The sequence below is a fragment of the Mustela nigripes genome, unplaced genomic scaffold (genome assembly GCF_022355385.1).
Source record: "Mustela nigripes isolate SB6536 unplaced genomic scaffold, MUSNIG.SB6536 HiC_scaffold_619, whole genome shotgun sequence".
Classification (NCBI taxonomy): Eukaryota; Metazoa; Chordata; class Mammalia; order Carnivora; family Mustelidae; genus Mustela; species Mustela nigripes.
In genome coordinates, this window is record NW_026740026.1 from 1 (window position 1) to 10,415 (window position 10,415).

The 10,415-nt window shown below is 40.2% G+C and overlaps 1 pseudogene; it reads right to left on the minus strand.

Annotated features, from left to right (window-relative positions):
• Window positions 1–5,428: 5,428 nt before the first annotated feature.
• Window positions 5,429–5,510, minus strand: LOC132008657 (U4 spliceosomal RNA; annotated as a pseudogene).
• Between the last annotated feature and the right edge of the window lie 4,905 nt (window positions 5,511–10,415).

Genomic DNA, 10,415 nt, shown 5'->3' on the forward strand with positions numbered 1-10,415 from the left:
ATGAACGCGAATGGACAGGAATATCAGATAAAAATCCACAACTTGATCAAACAACCAACCGACCAACCATGGTAAAATTTTGATATGATAATCCTCCAATAATTAACGTTATGGATATTTGGAAAATAAAACAGTGGGAAAACAATGAACCATGCAAACAGCAATGAAGGAAATGCTGCTCTGACTATAGTAATATCAGGCCAAAAGCATTACTAGATACAAAGAAAGTTGGTACAAACTGAAAAAAGCTGTAGTTTACCCAGGGAAGTAAAACTGTGGATCTTAGTTACATAGACGTCAAACCTATAAAGGAGTGTTTCACAAGACTGCAAGTAGAGGAGCACCTGGGTGGCTCAGTCAGGTAAGCATCTGCCTTCAGCTCAGGTCCTGATCCCAGGGACTTTTGATGGAGCCACACATCCAGCTCCCCATGCAGTGGGAGTCGGCTTCTCCTTCTCACTCTCCCCTTCCCCCCACTCATGCTTTCTCTCCTAAATAAATACAATTTTAAAAAAATACTCCAAGAAAAATAAAATCCTCCCTGAGGCAAATTTTCACAGCCCTCCCTCAGCAGCTGATAAAAAGCAGACCCCAAATCAGTAAGGATGCAGAAGATCTAGATGGATAAACCATCTGAATGTAGAAATAGATACATAATGATACAAGTACATATCATATAGTAGTATATACAAAATAAGTATATGAAATGTATGTATGGTAATTATACACTTAGATATTATCCTCATGTCCAATGAGCATCCTGACCCAGGATGTTAGGTGGATGATTTCAACCCCTGCAGCCTTCTCTTACATGCAAGCAGAAACATCTACTTCATCAAGCCTTCTTCTGTTAGTGAAGAGATGGCAATTAGTACTTGAAGGCAAAATTGGTTCCTTACCAGAATGATGGAAATGATTTTATCCATCTACCATGTCTAAATCCCCTTTGATTGAAAACATGATCTAAAGAGACATGCAGTAAATTCATAACACATGTGTAGTTCTGTCTAGCTTTTCATTTTGACCCTGTCACCTATGTGTCCCCAAATACTTTATTGGCAAGGTTGAAAAGAAAGTCTCACAGTCAAGATCATAGTGCTAGATGATGTCTTGATTCAGTGGACTTTCATATACCCTGACATGACTGGAAATTCTTTCTAAAAGGAAGAAAAAGGAAAAAAAATTAAAATAGTGTAATGGGTGTCAGTGATTTATGTAGTAGGAATATTTGGGTGGGTAACCAAAGTTATCTGTTACTTTACATTTGTACATCTGTAGTCTGTATTTTTTTAAAAGATTTTATTTATTTATTTGACAGACAGAGATCACAAGTAGGCAGAAAGGCAGGCCGAGAGAGAGAGAGAACGAAAGAGGAAGAGAGGAGGAATCAGGCTCCCCACTGAGCAGAGAGCCTGATTCGGGACTTGATTGCAGGACTCTGGGATAAAGCCAAAGGCAGAGGCTTTAAACCACTGAGTCACCCAGGTGTGTATTAATGAAAGGAGGGGTGTAAGCACTACACATTACATAATAACATTGTCAAATTTGGCTTCATTCATCACTCACACAGAAAGGAGAAGGAATCAGATTCTTTGTGTCTGAGGCGCTGTCACAATAGTCTATCTCAGTGCAGAGAACAGGCTCCCCGGGACCAGAGCTGCCTCAGTGCCTCCCGCTGAGCTGACCCCTGCCCCTGCTTAGTGCATTGCAGAGATTACCAGAGTGTCCAGCAGAGGGCGACCAAGCACCTCCAGCTGGCAAGGGGCTGTTTGTGCCTGGGCACAGCAGCCTCAGGGGTCCTAGTGCGTGCCATGGCATCACCTGAGGCTGGGTTCTTCAGGGCCCAAAGGGTTTCTGCCACCAGCTGAGGACCCAGTACCCCTCAGAGGGCCAGGGCTGTGTTTGCAGCAGTTGGTGCCTCCTGTGGTGCGATGCAGAAGCGGTCTCGTTGGCTAAGAGCTGAGGAGGGGGCTCTGGGCTGCTTCCCGAGACATGCTGGTAGGTGAGCCACCACGTTGTTGCATTTTTGGTGTTGTTCCCATGGTTTGCTCCTCATTTCCCTCGAGGGTAGTTGAATAAGACCTATTTTACTTAGGGCCTAATCTCTGGATGGAGGGGTTCTGCGATGCCCTACCTGAGATGCCATTGTTGGTTTGTTACAGAAGCAGACCTGTTTCTGGGGAGAGATCCCGACTCAAATTAAGAGTAAGAGGAGCAGCCTGTAGTTGGGAGATGAAAACATAACCTGCTGACTCTCAGGGTGTCTTAGAAGAATGCGCTTGGGGCCCACTTGCGGATTACTGCTGGAATCAGAACCCCAGGTTAAAACAAAGTGCCATCCAGTTTGTAACCTTCAAGGTTAGAAGTATCAGCAAATGTTGGGTTTGTTGAGAAGGAAGGAAAACTGAATGCAGGCCAAAGAAGCGGTGACTGATCCTTTGGCACATTGGGGAACTTCGGAGAGGTTCACTGTAGTCAGAGACAGGGGGCAATTTGAAAGGCTGTTAAGAACCAGAAGTGCATTGGAGGCATCTGGAAGTTCAAATCATTATGGCTTTTCATGGGTGAGTCCTGTTGGAGAAGGTGGGGGGCTGGATAGAGAGAAGAGAATAGAGTTCTGCTAGGTGGAATAGTGGGGCACCCATGTGCAAGATCAAGTCCATGTCCTCCTGTTGGTTCCCCATTTATGTGGAGTGGTAGTGTGTCAGAACACCCCTCTGCTGTGACATTCCCCTTATGACTTTGCCCTGTCTGATCATGATTTGCCTTGATAAATGAAATAAGTCAGTCAGAGAAAGACAGGTACTATACGATTTCACTCATTTGTGGAAATTATGATATGAAACATACAAGCAAAGAGAAGGAGAAAGAGGCAAACTAAGAAACAGACCCTTAACTAGAGAACAACCTGTTGGTAATCATAGAGGAGGTGTTGGTGGGGGCGGATGAGTTTAACAGGTAATGGGGATTGTGGTGTATTCTTGTGATGAGCGCCAGGAGTTGCATGGAAGTACTGAATCACGATTATACACCTGAAATGAATAGAACAGTGTGTGAGTTAATTGTAATATAAATTAAAACTTTAGGAAAGTTTCCTTGGAGGAATTTCAATCGACAGTCACGTTCTTTGTATTTAGTGGTTTTGTGTTTCAGTGCCAGCAAAGCCTTTTCTGGTTGGCATGTCTCATGTTGGAGGGTATGTGCATCACAGTTGTAAACTACTCAAGTGACCACTGAGGAGCAGGGAGGGTTAGAAGGGAGAAACTTTCACCAGCTTCCCATGTGAAGTTTGTATCTGCTCAAGACTGAGATCAGTGAGTCAGCATCACCTCACTGGGGACAGTGTTTCTACACAGGATTTGAGAGACAACAAGGGCAGAACCAAAGCATGGTGACAATTCCAAAGCATATGTTGGTTCTAAACCAGGACCCTGTGTATTAAAGGAGCCACTGAACATATTTATTGGCACTTGTTTGGACTGAAGGAGAAAGATTTTCTCCCAATGAAGGCCAACTCAGAGTCCTGTATGCCTTCTGGAAGTGTCCTCCATGAGTGGCTATGAGCAAAATAGTGAAATACTGGGAGAGTGCACCAAATAAAATCAGGGAGCGTGTTTGGGGACATAGGATACACTGAAAAACGTGAAGCATTCGTTAGACAACTTGTTGCAAGAATAGGAATACGTCCGGGACATTCTCAAACAGTATTGTATTTTCAAAAGAACTGTTTAGAGCTCTATGTGTTATCAAAAGCGGTCTGTTATGTTGTAAATTCAGAAACCATGCATTTGGTTTAGAATCAGGATTCAGTTAATAGTAGAACTAAAGGAACGACTTTTGAATTCTGAACCTTCTAAATGTCTAGAAATGCTCACAAGTTCAAAATGAGTGTTTTTTGGAAAGGTCATAATCCAAAGAAGTTTCCTCCTTCTGCAAGAGACTGGGAGATGCAGAAAATGGCATGCTTTTTGCACCGACAATGGAGAAGGAGCAATAGTGAGGAGAGGAATGCAGGCCTGGCCCGGACATGTGGAGAAGGCTGTCTCCCCAGATGTTTTGTATTTCAGTTGGTGCAGTAATAACCTTCTTGTGACCAGACGATGTAGAGGTCAAGTCAGGCTTTGGCGACTTCTTTAAACGTGTCCCAAGGACCCAAGCATCCATTTCCCTGAGGTTTGGCAGCGCAAGGTTTGGTTAGCAGTATTGGAGAGGGGCCTTTCAGGGCAGGTTGGAGAGAATCTTTGTGGGATCTTTCCCAACAGAATCAGGTTGCAAGGTGTGGAGGTCAGGGTAAGTGTCCCCTGGGAGCACACTGTGAAAAAGTCTGCTCAACTGCAGTGTGGTTAGGTTGAATAGAGGCAATTCAATCTTTGCTTTCTAGAAATACATCCCCTTTTCCCAACTGTGGGTCCAGAGAGGCAGTGGTCGAATGCACATCGAATTCAAATCAAATCCAGTGACTATCTCCCAGGGGAAGAGACTGATTTCCACAAAGGGGTGGACTTGAGATTTAGGAGTGACAGCAATCCCTTTGACCCAGGGAGCTGGAAAGTCTCCGTAGATTTTGCCAATGGAGTCCCCAGTAGTGTGGTCATTTTGTGAGACTAACTTTGAAGACAGGGGACAGTAACATACAATGAAATTTTTCTAAAACTAGCAAAACATCGCAAACTGGTGAAACGCCTGCAGGGTAAAATGGGTTTTCTGGTCACTGTGTATACTTCAAGAGGGCTTCCCTGGAAGGGGTAATTTTTTTCTAACAGGATTTTAGCCGCAAAAGAGTCATTGGCCTTTCTCCAAGGGAAAGCGTTTGTCTAGTGAGAAGATATAGGCACATTAACTAACACTTACTTCTATTCATGAAATGAGGAAATTGCATGAAATTCAGTTGCCAAATGTCAGATGGTTCATTGAGTGGTTTAAAATTCCCAGGGGAGGTATGGGTTTGTTTCCCAAGATTGTATTTTGGGCAAGTGGGACAAGCAAGGTATGCCCTTTTTGCAGTCTTTGCAAAAGGTCTTGTAACATTTCCGCGCCAATAGTGGTTCATGAACTCTCTCAAGTTGTCAGCAGACCAATCTTTTAATGCTGGTACAGTTGTCAGGAATGGGAATTATAGAATGTGGGGCAGGGCCAGATTGTTCTTTGCTCCAAGCCTGAATTCCCTCTTATTTATCATTTTGTTTATTTTATTTATTTAATATTTAATAAATATTTAAATATACAATTAATAATATTTAATATTTAACTATTAAAATAATTGATATTTAATAATATTTAATGTTAATTAATATTTAATATCTAAATATTTTTATTATATTTTTATCATTTTTTAATTTTTATGTCATTAGATTTGCAAGATTGTTTCTCCTTGTCTGGGCCCAATTCCTGGGCATGTCTGGTCAATGTTAAAGACAGCCCAGCCTATATTCTTTTAGGAATTTTCAATTAGCAATAATCGAGCCTCGGATAAACCTCATTGGCTATGATAGTGCCACTGGCGTCAGGTCTCACATGTAAGTCTTTAATGTGTTTTGAGTCTTTCTTAGGCATGGTGTAAGGAAGCAGTGCAATTTCATTGTTTGTGGGTGGCTGTCCTCTCTTTCCATATCATTCACTGAAGAGACAGATCTTTTCCCCATTGTGCATTTCTGATCTCCTTTGTCATGGGTGAATTGACCATACAAGAATAGGGTTATTTCTGGACTGTCTGTTTTGTTCATTGATGTGTGTGTTCATTTTTGTACCAGGCCTTTTTGTTTTGATTACTACAGCATTGTAGTATACCTTGAAATCTGGAATTTTGGTACTTCCAGTGTTGTTGTTCTTTTTCAAGATCGCTTTGGCCAGTCAGGGTCTTTTCTGTTCTGTTGGATTCTTTGTTCTGGTTGAGTGAAAACTGGTGTTGATATTTTGGTAGGATTGCATTAAACTGTGGGTTCTTTTAGGTGGTATGGACATTTTAATCTTGGTTGTCCCAATTGAGGAACATGGCATTTGCTCATGAATTTGTTTCTGTCATCTTCCATTTCTTTCACCAGTGTTGGATAGCTTTCAGAGTACAGGTGCTTCACCTCCTTGGTTAAGTTTATTGCTAGGTGTTTTAAACGTTCTTCAGTAATTGTAAACAGGATTGTTTTCTTAATTTCTCTTTCTTGACTTACCTTAGGAGTGTATAAAAATGCAAAAGATCTCTGTGTATTAGCTTTATATTCTGAAACTTTACTGAATTCATTAATCACTCTAGTAGTTACTTGGTAGAGTCTTTAGTGTTTTCTCTGTATAGTAGCATATCATCTCAAAAGAGAGAAAGTTTCTTTCCTGTGGCGGAAAACCAATGGGAATCTATGGCTGGCATGTCAACCTACAGGAAAAAACATCAGACCAGTGTCTAGAAATATATGAGAAGTTTATATGTAATCTATTTTTTTAAGATTTATTTGTCTTTGAGAGAGATGGGGCAGGGGAGGGAGAGAGGAGAGGGGAGAGAGAGGCTCACTTAAGATACTCTGTTGAGCCTGGGCCCTATCTCAGGGCTTGATGTCATGATCCTAAGATGATGACTTGAGCCAAAATCAAGAGTTGGGTGCTTAAAAAACTGAGTCACTGAGGTGCCCCTGAAGGCTTTTTGTCATCTTTCAAAATTTGAAAAAGAAATTCAAATCAAGGACTGCTAACATGCTTTTCAAAACATTAGTCATAGTAGGCAGTACATTGTTTTTGTTTTTAGTTCTTTAATTTAATTCCAGTTAGTTAGTATATATTACAGGTTTCAGAGGTAGAGGTCAGTGATATCAGTCTTTTATCAAACACAGGGCTCATTACATCACATGCACCCCTAATGCCCATCGCCCAGTTACCGTATCCCTTCACCATCCTCCTCTCTAGAGGCTCTCAGTTCGTTTCCTATGATTAAGAGTACTTCTGGTTTGTGCACCTCACTGGTTTCCTCTGGTTTTATTTTTCCCTCTCTTCCCCTATGATGCTCTGTTTTGTGCCTTAAATTCCACATATTTTCACTAGTATGATAGTATGATATCATATGATCATTGTCTTCCTCTGATTTATTTTGTTTACAGTAATACTTTCTAGTTCTATTGTCATAGTTCCAGTGTCATTGCAGATGGCAAGATTTCAGTTTTTGATTCCTGAGTGGTATTCCATTGTGTGTATGTATGTATGTGTACACACACACACAAACACACCCTATATAATCTTTATCCATTCATCTTTTGGAATGTATAGGAAGACTGGAATGGATTGGAAGACATGTGGGCTCTTCCCAGTTTGGTTATTGTGGACATTGCTGCTGTAAGCAAGAAGGAAGATTGGAATGGATTGGAAGACATTTGGGCTCTTCCCAGTTTGGTTATTGTGGACATTGCTGCTGTAAACATTTGGGTGCATGTGCCCCTTAAGATCATTACATTTTGTATCTTGAGGGTAAGTAGCCAGTACTGTGATTGGTGGGTCGTAGGGTAGTTCTATTTGCAATTATTTGAGGAACCTCCGTACTGTTTTCCAGAGTGCCTGTACCAGCTTGCATTCCACCAACACTGTAAGAGGATTCCTCTTTCTCTGCATCCTCACCAACATCTGTTATGTCCTGACTTGTTAATTTTAGCCATTCTGGCTGGTGTGAGGTGGTATTTCATTGTGCTTTTTTTTCTTTTATTTCATTGTGCATTTGAATTCTATTTCCCTGATGCTGAGTGATGTGGAACATTTTTTCATGTACCTGTTGGCCATTTGTATGTCTTCTTAGGAGAAGTGTCTGTTCATGTCTTCTCCCCATTTCTTGACTATATTATTTGTCCCTTGGGTGTTGAGTTTGAGAAATTCTTTATAGATCTGGGACACCAGATCTTTATCTGATAGGTCATTTCCAATAGTCTTCTCCCATTCTGTCGGTTGTTTGGTATGGTCCACTGTTTCTTGTGAGGTGCAAAAGCTTTTTATTTTGATGAATTCCCAGTACTTCATTTTTGCCTTTGTTTCCCTTGCCTTTGGAGATATGTCTAGCAAGGAGTTGTTGTGGCTGAGGGCATAGAGGTTCCTGTCTGTATTCTCCTCTAGATTTCTGTCTTACATTTAGGTCTTTCATCCATTTAGAGTATAGTGTAAGGAAATGGTCCACCTTGCATTCTCCTGCATGTGGCTGTCCAATTTTTCCAACACCATTTGTTGAAGAGACTGCATTTTTTCCATTGACTATTCTTTCCTGCCTTGTCAAAGATTGGTTGACCATAGAGGTAAGGGTCCATTTCTGGACTCTCTGTTCTGTTCCATTGTTCTGTGTGTCTGTTTTTGTGCCAGTACCATACTGTCTTGATGACTACAGCTTTGTAGTAGAGCTTAAAGTCAGGAATTATAACGCCACCACCTTTGGTTTTATTTTTCAACATTCCTTTGGATTTTCAGGGTCTTTTGTGGCTCTGTACATATTTTAGGATTATTTCTTCCAGCTCTGTGAAGAGTTGATGGTATTTTCATAGAGATTGCGTTGAATATATAGATTGCTGTAGGCAGCAAAGACATTTGAACAGGATTCATTCTTGTAATCCATGAGTATGAAATGTTTTTCCACTTATTTCTGTCTTCCTCAATTTCTTTCATGAGTGTTCCATAGTTTACAGAGGACAAATCCTTTGCCTCTTTGGTTAGGTTTATTCCTAGGTATATTACAGTTCTGAATGCAATTGTAAAGGGGATCAACTCCTTAATTTCTCTGTTCTTCTCTCACATTATATAGAAGTGCCGCTGATTACTGTGCATTGATTTTATATCCTACCATATTGCTGAATTTCTGCATGAGTTCTACAATATTGGAGTGAAGTCTTTTGGGTTTTACACATAGATTATCTTGTGATCTGCAGAGTGAGAGTTTGACTATGTCTTTGCTGATTCAGATGCCTTTCATTTCTTTTTTATCTGATTGCTGAGGCTAGGACTTTTAGTACTGTGTTGAATAGCTGTGGTGATAGTAGACATCTCTGTTATATTCCTGTTCTTAGGGGAAAAGCTCTCAGTTTTTCCCCACTGAGAATGATATTCACTAGTCTTTTCTTATTTGACTTTTATAATATTGAGGTATGTTCCTTCTAGCCCTACACTGTAAAGACTTTCAATCAAGAAAAAATGCTATACCTGTCAGTGCTTTTTTTTTTTTTTTTGCATCTATGAGTGGATCATATGGTTCTTGTCCTTTCTTTTATTTATGGAGTATATCATATTGATTGATATGCAGATGTTGAGCCACCCTTGCAACCCAGGAATAAATACCACTTGGTTGTGGTGAATAATCCTTTTAATAGACTGTTGGATCCTATTGGCTAGTATTTTGGTGACAATTTTTGCATCCATGTTCATCAGGATACTGGCCTGTAATTCTCCTTCTTGCTGGGGTCTTTGTTTTGGGGAGCAGGTAATGCTGGCTTCACAGGAAGAGTTTGAAAGTGTTCCTCCCATTTCTGTTTTTTGAAGCAGTGTCAGAAGAATAGGTGTAAGTTTTTCATTAAATGTTTGGTAGAGTTCTTTTTGAGGTAGAATTCCTCTGTGAAGTCATCTGGTGCTGGACTCTTATTGTTGGGAGATTTGTGATTATTGGTTCAACTTCCTGGCTGGTTATGTGTTCAGGTTTTCTATTTTTTCCCATTTCAGTTTTGGTAGTTTAGACAACTCTAGGAATGCCTCCATTTCTTCCAGATTGCCTAATTGTTGACGTAGAACTGCTCATTATATGTTCTTATAATTGTGTTTCTTCAGTGTTTGTATTTCTTTGTTGTTGGTCAAATACAATTCATTATTATATTTATTTAGTTCCTTTCTTTTCTGTTTTTGATAAGTCTGGCAGGGGTTTATCAATCTTATGGATTCTTTCATGCAACTAGCTCCTTGTTTCATTTATCTGTTCTACCATTCTTTTGATTTCTATTTCATTGTCTTATGCTCTGATTTTTATTAGTTCTTTTCATCTGCCATGTTTAGGCTTCTTTGCTGTTCTTCTTTCAGATCCTTTGGGTCTAAGGATAGGTTGTGTATTTGAGACTCTTCTTGTTTCTTGTGAAATGTTTGTATTACTATATGCTTCCCTCTCAGGCCCACCGTTGCTGCATCCCAAACGTTTTAAACCATTGTTTTGTTTTGTTTTGTTTTTAATTTTCATTTGTTTACATGATTTTTTTCAGTTCTTGTTTAATTTCCTGGTTGACCCATTCATTCTTTAGTAAGATGCTCTTTAGCCTCCATGTATGTGAGTTCTTTCCATGTATGTGAGTTCCTTTCATGATTAAGTTAAAAATTCACACAGCACTGGGGTCTAAGGATACGTGAGGAATAATACCAGTCTTTGGTACTGGTTGAAATGTGATTGTGACCCAGTATGTAATCTATTGTGGAGAATGTTCTATGTGTAC